At 38.7% G+C, this 15,279-nt stretch overlaps 1 protein-coding gene across 7 annotated transcripts in view; it reads left to right on the forward strand.

Annotated features, from left to right (window-relative positions):
- Positions 1–15,279, forward strand: part of ARVCF (ARVCF delta catenin family member) — a 272,630-nt gene that overhangs the window by 91,090 nt on the left and 166,261 nt on the right. For all 7 annotated transcript variants that reach the window (XM_084538977.1, XM_084538980.1, XM_084538979.1 and 4 more), the window contains exon 4: positions 12,302–12,397. The gene's annotated coding sequence lies outside the window, so the exon portion shown is untranslated. The remainder of the gene's footprint in view (positions 1–12,301; positions 12,398–15,279) is intronic.

The raw sequence follows: 15,279 nt of genomic DNA on the forward strand, positions 1-15,279 counted from the left end.
TCTTGCAAGAGGAGGTAGGTAGCCCTTGTGGTTCTGAGCTCCTGTCCCAGCTCCATCTTTGTGTCACCCATAGCTTGAATGTGTCGTGTGGGCGATGGAGCCACCTCCAGGCTTGCCTTGATCATCTGTTGTACCTCTTTCTTGGCTTTATTTATTTCACTTTTTAGTTAATTTTGGCAAAATACTGGCATAACCCCAACTGTGTGGGATTGTGGATGGATGTAAGCATGGATAGATTATGTATTAGCAAAGTGATGTGTTCAGCAAGTAATGACTTTGTTTTCTGCCTTACAGTTATATATTAATCTGGATCTTTTGCATCAAGATTTTAAAAAGGATCCGATTCAGAGGACACTGTAAACTTGCTTTTACAACTATGTTAGTCTGGAGCGAGTATTTAGTTGGCCACCCAGGAGGGTGATGCTGTGTAGAACACAAGGAGCTGAAAGCACTGCGTTATGGGGAGGATAAAAAAAAATAAAGTAGAATGAAGTAAGAATGAAAATTAGTCACAATTTTCTCAGAACTGCTTCTAACATCAGAGAGCTCAGTCTCGCTGCAGGTGGAAATTATGCAGAGACTTTTGAGAGGATCCTAGCAAAAGAGCAAGTTTTCTAGATATCTTTTGCAGCAAAGAAACTGTGATTCTTTATGCCTTTATTTGCAAGTATATAGCCATTAAATTTTAGTTAAAACTCTTTAGACTCCTGTTCTATCTGATAAATCTCTCAAATGTGAATTGGAAAGAAGGGACCAGGAAGCAATGCAGTCGTGTTTCTTGTGGAGAGGTCAATGTTATTAGCTTTAATTGTTAAACTTTCTAGTTGCCTAAATTATTGTGTGTTTTCACACAACACCTGCTTAAAGAATAAAATAAAACAGAACTATATTGAAAAAAAAAAAAAAACACAAATAGTTTCCTGATAACCAACAATAAATTTCAGAATATACAAATATGCCATTTTCACTAGAAGAGGACTGGTAATAATGTGGGTGTTTCTCTTCTGAAGTACCTGATACCTCATGATACTTTATATATAAGTTTCATAAGATGTTGTGAAGTAGGAAAATGCAGTTTCTGCCCAGATAATGCTGTACAAAAAGGTTAAACAGCCCCCAGCCATACATGCAGGCTACAGTGGATCTGGGTCTTAACCAGGATGTCCCGACTGAAGACAAATGCCTTAGGCCGCTTGTCCTCTTGACCTTAACAGTTAAAAGAAAAAATACAGGTGGGAAAGGAGGAAGGATAAATCAAGCTAAGTATTATTTTAGTAGGTTTTGGCTGCTCCAGGGGGCACTAAACGTAAATCACGACTTATTTAATTTCTTAAAATGGAGTATATTTTAATAAAATACACAGAATTAGCCTACACAAAGGAGGTCGTCATATTCTTGTTATGAGAAAAACACTAAAAGAAGTCAGGATTCAAAGAAACGCTCATGTTACCTCAGAGATATGTGATTTTGTTTCAGCACCTGTTTGGTTACAGTGAGTGTGAAGGGCTGCAGTGTTTCTCGTTACTGACCGCTTGGGTTTGGACTCGGTGTGCTGTCCAGCCAAAAGAGGGCTGGCAGAAAGGGTCTAGTGGTGAAATCAAGTTGTTGGCTGCAAGTGGAAAGGGAGTGACAGTGTCTGCTTCTGTAGGTAAATTTCCCTTCCTGAGTGGAGCTATGGAAGGAATCAGCTACTCAGAATGTGCTTGGTCTCACAAGCAGGGAAAAAGCCTGGGAATCAGAGGCAAAGCATCCTGTTTGTAATCTGTAGGAGAAGTTTCTGGGATAAGGAATGCCGTAATGAGAATGCTACCTGAAGCTCAAACTAAAAGGGATCTTGAAAAGTGTTGAATTCTTCCTGGTGAATTTCAAAGGTGAATTTCTTCCTGTCCTAATTTCCTGTTGCTAGAAGATAAAATGTCAAACAGTATGGGATGTATTTATGTAGCCACAGTTGACATTTTTAGAGTCACAAGATGGTATTTAGGCCTGGATGGGTGAAAATGCTATGTTGTGTGCTTATGAAGGAAGCATTTTTTACTTTTAAATCTATGAATCAATGGGAAATTAAATATACTCTGGATTAAACTCTAAGTTGGGAACTGTTTGATCATGGGCATATGGGTGGTGCTGGGACAGAAACCAAGAGGACTGGAATAGCTCCCTAACCAAAAGAGCTCTTCCTATTGAGCTTCCTTTCTGTACTGTGGGATTTGGTGGGTCTCAGGTGATGGTGGAATAGATTACAACACTTCTGTGCTACTTCGGACAACAGCATGACTCAGGAAGGGAAGGGAGGTCAAGATTACATTTCATAGATTTCCACTGTACTAGGTAAATGTTATCAGTTATTTAAATGTACCCCTCTCTTCCTAACCCCCCAGATGGAATGTCTTTTTTTGTTGTATTTTGTTGTTTCACTGGCAGAGCTATCATTGAACCAAGGGAGAATTTCTATCTTAAAGCCAGTTCAAGAAAGGAACACGGTAAAAGGTATAATGTTTCCGTAGTTGCTTACAGAGTCTCTCTTGAGTAATCTGTTGTTTTGTCACTACGTATTTACTTAAACCATTGCGCTGTTTTACACCTCCCAGAAATTCATTAGTATGCATGCTGTTGAAGGCCTACTAAAATTGGTTTTAAAGTAGTGATCAGGTGATAAATATTAAAACTGTGGAACTTACACAGGAACCTTGGTAATTCTGTATTATCTATGGTGAGGCTGCAATTTAAGTGCTAGGTGACAACATGGCTGTCTTTGCTTACTGAAAAGAGGGATGACAGTATTTCTTTTGGGGCTCCACACTATCTCTGATCGATGTCTCTCTTCTTCTACCACGGAAGTCCTCATTTAGTTTAATTCTCACCCTGACAGGGCAGGAATTGTCTCCTACTGTGTCACTTCGGCTTTCAACTACATTTACAGCATGTGGACACTTGCTAGCCTGTTCTCAGCTTGTGCTCCTACTTTCCTGATTTTTGCTCTGTACCTGAGCAAGCTAGATTAAGGCTTCTGTGAGTATGTCGTGCATCCCACCTCTTTCTGCTGTAAGGGTCACACTCTTAAGATGTCTCCTGCTCTCTGCTGCCACCCTGCCAACTATGTCTAAGCCATTCCTGAGATCAAAAGGCCAATCTTCTGGTTGCTTTGAGGATGACCACAAGCACTTTCAGCTGCTGTGACTTCACCTCAGTACTTTGATGTGTCTGGTTTTAAACCTGGGGCTTTGGCAGTGAATAATGGGATTAAATGTTACAGTACTCTGTTTGCTTTCCTGAAATACCACTCCCTTCTGTGTACCGCTTTATTTTTCTCAGTGTAGGTGGATTGTAGTTTTAGCCAAGCATTCATCTAAAATAATCCTCTGAATTAGAAGTACCATGTTACTAGTTTTTTATAGAGTTCTTTTCATTTTTTTAGATTGAACATTGTCACATCTATATATGTCAAAACTGAAGGTGTGTATATAGCCCATTTAAAGTTTCTAAGCTGCTTGTTGGAAGGATTCTGAACAGAGATTACATTGTGTTTGCTACTTATCTCTTACATATTCTTAATAAACTAAGTTAAAAGTATTTGTTATAGCTGGAAGATATTTCTACTTGCACAGTGCAAGATTGTGATATGAAAGAGGGAGCTTTTTTAAATATTTGAAGTGCCTAGACAGCTAAAGCAAAAATTATAATTTTTCCCACTCAGTCATCAGCAGAATGTTTATTAAAAAGGGATGTTTGAATAGAAAGTTGTTTCTTGGAGCAGGTATTTAATGATCCGGAAGAATTATTTCTGCATTCAAATAACTGTAATTAGGCAATAGTGACAAGTGAATTCCTGGAAAGAGGAAATATTATTGATGGGCAACATAAACTACAAAAAGCATTGAGATTTAGTTAAAGATACAAAAGAAGAAATGCCTTGGAAGGGACAAGGTCAGTGATGGATTGTAGCTATATGGAATAAAGCAACCTTTCCAAAAGACAATTGATAGTGCCCTCCCATTCAATAACATCTCCCTTTCACCCCCCTAAATTCAATACTTTCCCCAATTCCGACTGATTTTTGTATCAAGCTCAACCTCAAGCCAAGATTCAGTTGCATCAGATGCTTCCTTGAGTCCATGTAGGCAGCCAAGAGAAGTACCTTCAAGCATAGCACTCGAATGCACTTGAATGACTTTAGGACTGTGATGCACAACTGTTTCTACTACTTCAGAAAAGAATCAAACGTGGAGATCTCTACCACCTTCGCTATCGATAGTTTTTGCATGTGTGGTAGCAGAGTGTTCAGTTGTACCTACTGCATTTCTTGTCTTGAATTAGGAGAACAGAAAGAAAATCTTTACTGTGTTCAGCATGCCATTTGAAGAAGCTATCTATATCCCTTCTTCCTGGGGCTGTGATTGTTTTTAAGGCTCTTTGATTCTTCTTTGCTATGATGGGATAGAATTTAGTGTTGAAGACATTTAAGTTATAAGCGTGGCAAGTAAGTTGGAAAAACTAGAATATGGTGCAGTTAGGGTTATCTGAAGACCTTAATTTGTATTCTGGGCCATATATATTGCATTACTTTTCATCTGCTCCATGTCTCAGATACTAACTTCCTATTTACCCGGATGCCAATAGCAAAAGCATCAAGTTTCTGTTCATCTTTTTGAACCGCAGACCAAGAGCAGCAACCGCACAGAAGTAGAGCAATTGGAGTCCTGGTGGAGGCCTATGATAAGGCCAAATCTGGAGAAGGCTTTATAGGCAGAAAAGGAGGAATAGGGAAGAATGAAAATAGCTGGAGGTTCAACAGGGGTGTTGATATGTTGCTAGTTACAAGTTGTGGTGACCTCTACCAACCTTTCAGCTTCATACAGAACACAACAGAGACAGCGTGTCTCTGCGCTGTGCTGGCAGCCATAGGGTTGCTGCTGATAACAAGTTGCTTGACTCTGTCTTCTAGGCCACTGGTGGAAAAAGCTTGCACTTTTTGTATTTATTTTTTAATGATATGAAAAAGTCAAATTATTCTAGCTGAAGTTTTCCTAAAAGAAAAATTAAGCCTGAAGGAAAGACCTATCAGGGAAAACTTAAGCCCAAATGTTCAAATTTTGATGGAGTTATAAGCTGGTGTGTAAAAAGCTCTTACAGTAAAGAATCAATCTTAGCTGTGAAAATTGCTACTTACAGTGATGCAATAAAAATCATTTTTGATAAATAGATGAATGTAACACTTTGCAGACTAAGCACAGCACTGCATTTCTGTCTCATGCAAGTGAAAGATCTAAATGAGTAAAGAATGTTTGAGTCTGGGCTAATCAATGGGGTTACTATGGCTCCGTGATTCACCCAATGATACGAACGAGACAAGTCCTGAATGTTAGTCTCTGAAGGCTATTTTGGCTGCCAGCATAACCCTAAAGAAGCCAATATGCTTGTCAGATAGAATAGAAAACGTTTCTGAGTGATAAAAGATTTCTGCTTTGAACATTCGACAATGTTTTGCACCTGAAGACAGAGAAGTAAATTGGCAGTTCCTGTGACATTGTTTCTGCCCCTCAGACAGCAAGGCTCTGGAGCAGGACGTTTTGCCATGTGTAACAAAGACTGTTCTGTTGGCAGTGCTAGAGCTGTTACGTGCCAAAATCCATCATATGGAATGATGAGTCTCTTTGAGACTGCCATTAAAATGTATCTGGTTTTCCTGCCTTTATATGTTTATGCATGAACTGGATGATTATTCGAGACATCAGATGAGCTCGGTACTTCTATTTTGCTCAGATATTATTTATTATGCTCAGATGCATGTTTGTCTTGTAACACTAAAAAGCTGCGGTGCTACCAGGACAAACTTGGATTACGTCCTAAACTTACAAGGGGAAGAGGAACTTGGATTGCATTTTACATTTACAGATGCTGAAACAGTGAAGGGTCTATCGGTGCCACCTTTGAATCTGCACATACAATTATGGAAAGCAGATCTATAGTTTTGTTCTAACAGAGTGGGTTTACTTAGTGCCTTAGGCTTCCAAATTTAGCTTGGTGGAAAAAAAATACTTGATTGAGAATGAGACAGAGGTTACTGGAGAGAATTAGAGCTAGTGGGCCTCGTTCTTTTTCTTCCCTCTTTATGTATTGTTTTAATCTCCTCTTTATTGATACTTATTCCTGGTTTAAAGCAATGTAAGGTCTAAATCTGGTTGGTTTTAATAAGATTGAAATATGGGGGAGTAATGCACTAGGATTGATTGGTAAGCAGCAGCTAATAAAATTTGGTTGATTTAGTAGCTTCAAGAATTAAACATGAATATTGACATTTTTTTCTTCCCCATTTAAACTAATGTTTTCAGTTCCCTTCTGGGGCAATGCAGAAGCCACACAACCCAATAGATATGACAGTGAGAGTTAAACAAGATATATGTTCAGCAAAACAGGAGAGGGTTTATTTTTTGTTGTTTGTTTTGTCTCCTGAAAGCCACAAGTAAACCACAGAAGATGCTTGCTTTGAACACGAGAATTGTGATTTTTTCCTAGCCATGGCAGTTTGTTTATTGGAGTAAAATACTAAGAGACATATTAAGTATTTGATTTAGGTGGGTTAAAAGATCTATTTCCTTTTGATGCATTTATTTGCATTAATCTTAAAAGCATTAATGTGAAATACCCTCATAAACCTTGAGATCGGAGCCATAGAATTACAAAACATTTGTTATTACCCAGGAATGTAGCTATGCGGTTTTATTAGCCTTTCTTCTACTATAATCTACGGACCTCATTTAGCTGCATGCAGCCCTGTTCTTCTGAAACATAAAAGGAAGGAAATTTCTCAATAGCCTGAAATCAAATTATCTCTCTGGGCTTATCTCCATGTAAAGCACCCAAGCCCACTTTTTTTTTTTTTTTTAAAAAAAAAAAAGGAAAATAATTTTACAGATAAGCAGAAGCTAGACTGTGTGCTTTGGATACAAGCATTAAGTGGTTTGTTTTGTTGGTGATTTTTTTTTTTTTTCCCAGAGTACTATTTATAGCATCAATTAACTCCTCCTGGTTGGGATAAGTCATTTGACACATCTGTTGCTGAGCTTAAACACTCACTGTTTTGTGGGGTCACGGTTCTATTTTTTCCCTCTCCTCTCAAACTGTGTAGCGAAATGACCATTTTCTAACTAATGTCTGCTCGTTTAAATACGCTGTCTGCTGCCACTGTTATTGTAGTGTTTGGAACAGATGAAGCAGGCTGTTGATCTGCTTAACTGCCTAGCTGTCGTGATCTTTGTTGCCTGCCATTTTGTTATTTATTTTATCGCTGTTAGAAGACACCACAATAATATCAGTTATGAAAGGATGATTATGACCATCTGCAAGATTTTCCAGCCTTGCTATAATATTTCACTTGTTCCATTTTGTTAATGAGAAACTGGCCTGGCTATGGAAATCGCTGCCTACCCACCAACCCTCATGTTCTCGCACTTTGCAAAATGGAGATGGAATGGTTGTAAATATATGGCTGCTCTCAGCTGTAGTTCACTGCACACAGACAGCTTCAGACTGCATTGCCAGCAGTAAGTAGCCTTTCTCTTCAAATGGAAGCTGTTTGGCCAAACCTCACAATCTGGAGGCCAGAAAAATGAGGACAGTTGTGTATTGTTTGGCAAAATCTTTTAAGTATTCTGTGGAAGTAATTGTGTAGTGTAATCACAGTTTGTCAATGGGATGCGCTTATGTATGGCCAAGCTGGACTCAACATTGATAAGAAGAGCTGAACAGTGACGTTATGAAATATGCTGCTTCTGATCTTGAACTTGTTTTTTTTTTTTCTTATTGAAATAGCCCTGTTCCAAGAATAGAAGTACTGATTTTTGGTGGCACTGCTTGCAAGGGTAGCCTGGCAAGGTAGTGCAGTTTATTAACAAAGTATTTCTGTTGAAAATGAGATCAGACCAAGTCCATCAGTACAATCCTGTGCAGATAGCATGTATGCAGTGCACTGATAGTTAATTTAATGCCTGATGCTGTCTTGCATTCACATAAGCTGCACTGCTTGAGGGTTTTTTCCTAGCTGAGTGGAAGCCAGTATTCTGGTAAACTGGTGATTTTCTAATTGAATTTTCCATTTTCTATTGGAATTTTATCCTAAGTGAAAGTTTGCACAGGTAGCTGCAGATTTCGTGCTCACAGTGGAAGCACAGAGGTTAAAGCATATATTGATGTCAGTGAGAATTGGATTGGGGTCAGAGGAAGTGCTGAAGCTCAGTACCTATAGCTTCTGCCAAAGGCAGCTGTGAGAATACTCTGCAGCCTGCATATACATGAATCAGAAAGGGACCACAAAGTGCAATCCATTTTTAAGTAGAGCTCCTTATTGATTTCAGTGGGGGAGACCTTTGAAAAATCAATGACATGAAGCAGCTTTAGGATGCAATGGCATGTGTTCTAGGGTGTTAAAGTGATTGCCCTGTGAACTAATCAAGCCGGTAGCAATCATGGTTGCAAAGTTCCAAGGCACGAAGAAAAGGTGTCAGAGGTTTGAGAAGCAGCAAATTTGCTATTCGTATTCCAGACTTGGCTTCTTGATATGGGGGAAAAAAAAGTGCTGTCTCCCAAATGCTGCCTGCGTAAAATAGATAAACAGAAATTAAGTTGTGCAAATCAGTGATTCTTTTTATGTAGGGAATGAAATGATTAATGATGCTAGTATTTCCGTGGGCTTGGCTGAATTTGACAGAATTAACACTCATTGAGCTAGAACAATAGCAAAGGATTTTAACTGTCGTGCTCAAGTCCTGCAGACTCGTACTGAAGTCAGAATTTAGCCATGGCTACGTTGCTCAGTCTTCAGTACAAGATTAAATAAATATATATTTAACCTGGATACTCGTTTGAAAATATAGGAGGAGGTTTGTTTACACAGAGAATTTACAGTGCACAGTGTGAATTTATAGCCTATCACATACCCCATTAAACCTTAGTGTGGACACTTAGTAAGTGTGAGGTAACGTGATGCCACTTTGCTGTGCTATTTTATGCTTAATTACCACAAACACTGATCTTTGAGGGAAGTGTGGCATAACGAATGCTTTCTGATTGAAGGCTTGAGCTTTCTCAGTGTAGGCAAGTTCGTAGGTCCCAAAGAGCAAGAGCTCTGCTTCAGAAAGGTGCTGTCGTGCTCTTCTGGGCTGTAAATGATAAATTTCAAGTTGAAATGGAAATCTTTATATTGGGTAAAACTAATCATAGGCTAAAACATTTACTTAAAAATTGCCCTTGTAAAAATATTTCAATTTGAAGTTTAATAGTTTGCTGAATTATTTATGCTATTATATGTATGCGGTTATTATAAAGGTGTTCTGTATTGCTCTAATTTATTTTCCTTTCCATTTGGGAGTGTACGGTAGCAATAGAAACATATCTTATTAGGGAAACAGAGCTACAGTATAATTAAAGCTATGTAGGCACACTGTATCATCAAGCCCTGAAAACACTGCATGAAATTTTAGAAGGAAAACTAGAAAAAATTGTAGTAGCAAGCTCTGCTGAAGGGAGTGTTAGAGAAATTGAGCTACAGTATAATTAAAGCTGTGTAGGCACACTGTATCACCGAGCCATGAAAACACTGCATGAAATTTTGGAAGGAAAACCAGAAAAAAAATTCTAGTAGCAAACTCTGCTGAAGTCATGAATCATTTCCCCAGGGAAGGTGTAGAAAGACCATGACTGGTATAATTTAAACGTGCGCTGGTGAATCCAAGCGAGATTAGATATAAGAAATCTTTGTATTTAAAAAGGCAGTTAAGGTGATATCTGCGCTAATGATTATGGCTGCAAATAGAAGTTGTTAGTAGAACTGTAAAATTTGCTTTGTTTGGGCAAATTACAGTTGTGATGGAAAAAGCAGTTTTGCCAGCAAAGTTGTGTACTAGGAGTACTTTGTTCTGTGTACTAGTTTTTCTCTATGAGATCCTGTGTATAGGAAAGATACAAGAAATGCTTTCAATTACTATAATTTATATAAATAAATAAAATACTACTCACAACCTCTTGGATCAAGGCCATTCGGTTGCTTTACAAAGATGAATACCTACCACCAGGGAGGCTGTAGCTGGACAAACCAATAAGGAGATGTCACCTGCCCAGGGCTTTCCTGCATACGTATCTGTTGGTGTTTTCATGTGTATATAAGCTTTGTGTAAAATAAGTCCCCCCTGACCATTCTGCCCCCCAAAAAAACAAAGCTCAAGAACGCCGTTTCCCTGTCCCACACTCACTAGACAAACGCCTTCTTTAGAAGATGTTTTAAAACCTGATTATCCAAGTCGTGCACTGTCTGTTTTGCTGGGAATCGTATCTTTTGTAAGTTAATAGAATACAATTTAGGTGCTTTTAATTAAGAGGTTAATTTGTCTAATAATTCTCTTTAATGGATTGGATTATAGCATGCAACCCAATAACTGTTAACCATAACTATTATAACAGTAAGACGTGAGTTACTCTGGTGCTGCTGCCCAGAGCCAGTTCTCCAGTGAGTGAAGTGCTGGGGCTGCATCGTGCAGGCCGTGATGTGTGTGTGTCCCGTTTCTTTTTGGTGGTGCTGCTAAGCCCAGACTCTATGAGCTGTTCTGCAAATTTGTTTGCAGAACGTTCTTATTTCTACAAAGTGATTCCTGCTAGATTTCTGGTTGAGATTTTACAGCAGTAAGAAATTTCAAATATTTTACATGGACGTTTTTCTGTAATAAGAGAACTGGTGGCTGTAGTGTTTGTTCATTGCTATGCTCTTAAGATCCCAAGTTCCTTCTCAAGCAGCTTTCCTGTTAGCATTTCCTCTCCCCTTGTTCTTTCCCTAGTTGAAGCCTTGTTTCACAGACTGCTTCTGTCCAAAGAAACAAAAAAAACCCTGACCAGCCTTTTTTGTTTCTTTTGACACAACACAGTATGTCTGTCTGTGCCTATGAGAGAACTATATTGAAATAGCTCTCTTTGTGAATTCCTCATTGCTATTCATTGGTGGAGATTGTCACGTAAGGGGCAGATTAGAACTCAGTCAACCAGAGCAGCAACGAGAAGAGCCAGGCCCAAGACAGATTTCACCATAAGGTCTGAGAAGCAGTTTATTTGGACTTTGGTACAATTAACATGCATTTATTTTTGCACAACGTTACTCTTTTGTCTGTAGAAACTGAATTATGCTTGATTTATTCCCTCAGGTCATTTATTCCAGAATTAATCTTTCACTCTACCTCCTGACTTTCATCTTTGGATGTATCTTTGCACAGTTTTGTTAAATTTAGTAACTTCTGAGCACAGACTTTACTTCTGTTAGTTTAAAGAAAATGTTTTTTTTCACGTGGCGATTCCATGCCTTCTGAGATTGAATCGGTGCAAAGAAAAGATCACATTTCTGGTAATTCAGCTGAAACATAAGAAACAGTGTTTATGCTGGCATCAAGAAGGCAGACAGTACCTGGTGAAGCATAAAATCTGCTGGGGCAAAATTACTCTTTGAAAGTGTTCTAAAATATTTGAACCAGCAAAGTGAGTTTGTACTGGCTCTGCACTTCATGCCATGTGGTTGCAGCGTTTTACGTGGTGGTAGCTTAAAACTGGATATGCTGCTTCATGGAACCATGCCTTTGTGAAATAGATTCTGTTCTGTATGTTATCCAGCAAAAACAGGTCCTAAATTTGCAACCACTGACCCAGAGAAGTTCTGTGCTAAATGTTTTATGACAAAACAAGTCCAAGATTTACGGAGCTAACTAGAGGACCTAATATCCAAGAGCCTACTTTCACTTGCGTTTCCTGTAGGCTTAGATTACAAACAGGGAGAATAAACAAAGCAGTTGTAAACTATTGTGCTGTGTGCATCTTTCAGAAATGAACTTACCCTCTCTGACAAGTATCCATGAAACAATCTTGAGCCATTTCAGGGCTCATGCATAAAACAGGGGATCTAAAGTTGTGTGCCTAAATAATTACTATTATTTCTAAGAGCTTCATGTTAGGTTTCTGTCTTCTAAAATGTTTGGCTGCAATATCCAGTTTTAGAACATGCAACTATTGACTGCTGATAACAAACCAGATTAACTTTTTTCTTCCTTTCCTTTTAGCAGTCTTAATATTGCCTTCTTCAGATTTTGTTTGTTTTTATTCCAGATTGGGAACAAAACAGTATCATAAATGATCTATGATAAGTAATTATCTATGATAAATAATTTATACAACAAACTAAGGAGAACATGGGAAACAAGTGCAAGTGTGAGCAGAAGAGGCTGTAATATGTTGTTAACTAACTCTGTCTTCTTTTTCTTCTCTGTTATAGTTGGTTCTGCTTGAGGCTGCTGTCCTACTTTGTCAATACAGTCTTAGCGGGTGATGTCACAGCATCTTTGACATTCAGACCCCAGTAATCCACTAGGTGTGTATCTTGCTTGTTTTTCTCTGCATGCTTTCTGATCTGGCATGGGGGATAACAGTCATTTTGTGCTGTGCATCTCTTGTACTTCAGGGTGAAAAATAATTAGCATGTGCTATGCTTCGTTTCCACAGATTATTTTACTCCCACCTTTGCTTTTCTTCTGATGGCTTTCCTCCCTGTAGAAGCACAAAGCCACTGTTCCCATGCATGCTCACAGGCTTTCATTTTGCTCCTACAGCTGCCAGTTTGCTGTATGTACAAGCTTCTTGTTGCTCATCATAGTACCATCTCTAGGTAGCAGGACCTAGTAGACTTGAATTGGGCTGGGAGAGAGCAATAGCTGTGCTCACTATTCAGACTATGGGACCTGAGAAATTTATTGTGTGCCTTGAGAGAAACTTCCCTTCCCTCTGAAAGAAGGCTCTGTGATGTTCTGTGGCTGACTGGTGGACACTGCTCATCTCTTCAAATCCAGCTCACTCAAGAACCTGATTGTCTTACAAAGGCAGAATGCTTTGAGAAGTGCAGCAGATCTGGAGGTTCTCTAAAACTCAGTTTCCTTAATCACAAGGGCTTTCTGACAGCTCTTGACCATCAGCTATATTAGCAAAATTAGTGTGCTGAGCTACTCACTTTTTTGCAGAGGACCAAGTAACCCTAATGTTTCTAAGAGCCTTCAAACCTGGTCATGAGTTTGGGTATTAGCTGTGCATAGGCCCCCATTTTGGCCTCTTTGCACAGGGGTGGTGTTCATCCCTACTGAGCACTAAAGCCCTGTTGACCTACAGGAGGCCATTTGATGCATTAGTTCTTTATATGAATGGTCAGAAAAAATAGATCATCTTACTTTGCTCTCAGTCTAATGCAACACAATATATTTAGAGTCACATAGACAGAAGGGAGAAGATTCGCTGCTGTCAGCGTAGCCTTTGACACCATGTAGACAAGTGTTTGCTGTGTTTAGAAGTGCAGCCTAAGGAATAATCTTTACCTGGCTGCTATAGGTCTAATATTTTCATTTAGTTGTAGGCTTTTCAATGCACTTTAATTTAGTTACAAATGGTAGCAAATTGCAAGTGGCAGCATGAATAAGTAACTCATGAGTCAGTACTTTTGTTTTCTTCCTCTGGTCTAGACTGCTGATAATGTAAATTGTCGAAACCCTGGGTAAATAATTGGGAGTGCAATCAACAGCAAGCAAGTATTTATCTGTTAATAAATCATTTGAAATGCAGAAGTCGGTCTTTGTCCAACTGTTCTTAAAAGGCAGTTACTGGTTCTGCTGCTGTTTCTGCATAGGAATTAGGATTTTAATGGTCACTAATTGTACATCTGAAAATTTATACAGTTTATTTTCTGCCTATGTTTTTCATTTCACAGAGGAAAGAACCACAATATTTATGGTTGTAAGGAGGTTAACATTATATTTTCTGCATGGAGATCTCTATAGCTCTCTAGAGAGCTGTACCATTTATAGAACCCAAATTTTCTAGGATCTCTCATGTGTGGCATCAAGTTCTTATACCTCATTAAGAATTTTCAGAATGGGATCTTTGTCTCATTCTCAGAATGTGACTTGAAAGTTATACATCAGCTAAGTCATCAACTGTAGCTTTTATTATTCAAGCTGTTACTGCTTCAGAATCAGTATTAGAGGAGGTGTTTGTCAGTTTTACATGCTGCTGTTAGTAATACTCTTCCCTGGAACAGAAACTTGCAATATATATTCTGAAAGGAGTGTGTTTTTCTGAATTTAGTTATTGTGGTTTACATCCTGCCATCTTCTTTCTACATTCCGAATTGATTCATGTTTTGAGTTAGTACATGGAAATATCCAGCTGCTTGGGTTCCCAAAAGATAACAGCTATCCCTTCTCATAGCCACAGGTGAGAGAAAGTTGTTTTAGCTGCAGACAATGAATTGCCTGAATAATCTGAAGGTACTACAAAAGAGGTTTGCAGTTACATATTGTCAGGTGAGGTTCGATTATTTTCTTTTTTTTTTTTAAGTGGGAGTTCTTCTAAATCCTTACACTGAACTTTAACCGAAGGCAGATTAATTTATAGTGTTTTTTTTTCTTTTGAGGTGAAACTCTGGTCTCCATAAAGAAACACAGTAGATAGGTACAGCACATATGATTGGCTCTGCAGTGATAACTTTCTATTAGAGCTTAGTTCTGACCTTCTCTTGAGGTGAAAAACCTGGAGGAATGCTGAGAACTTCTATGCTTTGCTTTTATTTCTTTCTGTTGTGTATATATGGGCTTACCACTGTGACATATAAGCTATTTTTTTTTTGACCTGTGGATTTTTTTTTTTTCTCTTGAGGGAAATTCTATTAGCCAAATCCACTACTTATTAGGATTTCCAGAGGGGTCTTCTGATCATTTCATTTACGACAGAAGCATTTCGTCCTGCCTTGGAGCTTTGTCAAAGGTTCACCTGGTACAAATACATCCAAGATAAAATTTAAGCTCAAGGATTGCTACACTGCGCGTTGGAGGAGTACTGTACTGCAGTGCTTATAAGAGATAGGCATAGTAAAGGCTGGAGAAAACAATAGAGATCCTTTCTTACCAGATGAACTACCTACAGTAAGCAAGAGGAGGTGACCCTGCTACTGAGTAGCATTACTGAGCCTTTCTCATCTGTGCACCGGGAGCACTGCACGTGGCTGTGCTGCACTGGGCCGTTAGCATTTAAGAGAACTAGAAGAATGGGGTGGTATTTTTCACATTCTGCGTGTAGGGTTTCAGTTCTCTTCAATGTAATGTTTCCCATTTAATACAGATTCTTTGTTGATATTAAAGACTGTTGGTCTTGAGTTGATAAAGCATTGGATGAAAGGACCAGTCGTTTATACCTTCCATGTCATCACAGCAC

The sequence above is a fragment of the Aythya ferina genome, assembly GCF_964211825.1.
Source record: "Aythya ferina genome assembly, chromosome: 17".
NCBI lineage: Eukaryota > Metazoa > Chordata > Aves > Anseriformes > Anatidae > Aythya > Aythya ferina.